We start from the raw sequence: 2,150 nt of genomic DNA, 5'->3' as shown, positions 1-2,150 counted from the left end.
ACATTAGCCGTTAGGATTGAGTCATACATTTTTATACTATAGGTTCGGCGCTATTCTACAAATGTGTCGAACCAAATCGACACAGCTGTGCTTTTGACTACGTTATCAGCAATAAAGTTGTTAGGTACAGCCCAAAGTACACTTTTTACCAGTGTGTCATATAAATTGACACAAATTCTTTACTGTCCAACTTTTTCCGTGATCAATTTTACACACGTGAAACAGCGCTTTTCTAATTGTGGGTGATATAGATTGACACAGTTGTCCCCCGGAAAAACGTTTTCCATTTTTAAGACACGGTTCAAACATCGCTTACAAAGGTGTCAGACAAATTCACACAATTTCCCTCCTGAAAAAGTCGTCCGCCATCAAGACAATTTTACACTGATTTCACATCGTGTTTCATAGTGTGTCATATGAAATTACAGTTGTCCTCCTGACAAGGTTTTCTGTCATTTGATACAGTTGTCGTCCTGACCAAGAGGGTTTTCCGTTTTGTGAAATTTTAATAAGTTTTAAAAAACTTGTTAATTGACACAGTTGTCGTCCCGACCAAGTCTTCCATCAGTTTAATACTGTTTAATCATCGCACTAGTGTGCCATACTATCAGTGACAGTTGTCCACCAAAGTTTCCGTCATGAGGCAGTTTTATACTGTTTAACACTCGGTTATTAATTGCAAAGCCGTCCTCCTGACAAAGTTTACAGTTATAAACTATTGTGTCAATTAATGTGACAAACTGGCAAACTGAATAGATATGCCTAAATCGTCTATCAATCGACTAAAAAGTTTTCGGCAGAGCGAGTTTTCCGTCATAAGATAGTTATTATGCGTTTCAAAAGTGTGTCATATGATTGACACAGTTTTCAGCTCAGACAGCGCAATACTAGAATTGACAGTTTACTTGAACAAGTTAGTATTTCAGTTACTTTAAACCCTACCATGGTCCAAACTCCAGTAATCAGTTGTTAATCGATATGAAATAACCGTATCTAAAGTCATATATATATACGAAGGAACGCCATTTAGTTCGTAAGAAGGGACCTTAGAACTTGTCTGACACACTTGCAGAAAAGCGCTGCCTGAACCGCGCTATTGTAAGTGTGTCATTCATATTGACACAGTTTGACTTCTGAACACGCATTAATATTCCGCTTTAAGTTAGCTATATACAGTTCTTACGGCGCCATTATATAAGTGTGTCATTCAAATTGACACAGTTTGTCTCCTGAACACGTATTTTGCTATTAGTTAGCTATATACAGTTCTTACGGCGCTATTATGTAAGTGTGTCATTCAAATTGACACAGTTTGTCTCCTGAATACGTTTTCGGTATTAGTTTGTTATATACAGTTAATTGGGCACTGTCTACAAGTGTGTCATTCAAATTGACACAGTTTGACATTTGAACACGCATTCCGCTATTAGTTAGTTATATACAGTTCTTTTAGCTTTGTTCTATGAGTGTGTCATTCAAATTGACACAGTTTGACATTTGAATACGCATTGCGCTTTAAGTTAGCTATATACAGTTCTTACAGCGCTGTTCTATGAATGCATCATTCAAATTGACACAATTTGTCTCCTGAACACCCTTTTTCGCTATTAGTTAGCTATATACAGTTCATTCAGCTTTGTTCTGCAAGTGTGTCATTCAAATTGGCACAGTTTGACACCTGAATACGTTTCCGCGATTTCTTAGCTATATACAGGTCTTACATTGCTGTTCTATAAATGTGTCATTCAAAGTGACACAGTTTGTCTCCTGAACACGTTTCTCGCTATTAGTGAGCTATACACAGTTCTTACGGCGCTATTATGTCAGTGTGTCATTCAAATTGACATAGTTTGTCTCCTGAACACGTTTACGCTATTAGTTAGCTATATACAGTTCTTACGGCACTATTATGTAAGTGTGTCATTCAAATTGACACAGTTTGACTCCTGATTACGTTTTCCGCTATTAGTTAGCTATATACAGTTCTTTTAGCTTTGTTCTATAAGTGTGTCATGCAAATTGACACAGTTTGACATTTGAATACGCATTGCGCTTTAAGTTAGCTATATACAGTTCTTACAGCGCTGTTCTATGAATGCATCATTCAAATTGACACAATTTGTCTCCTGAACACACTTTTTCGCTATTAG

Source organism: Branchiostoma floridae, chromosome 11, assembly GCF_000003815.2.
Source record: "Branchiostoma floridae strain S238N-H82 chromosome 11, Bfl_VNyyK, whole genome shotgun sequence".
NCBI lineage: Eukaryota > Metazoa > Chordata > Leptocardii > Amphioxiformes > Branchiostomatidae > Branchiostoma > Branchiostoma floridae.
This window is presented reverse-complemented; position numbering follows the sequence as displayed.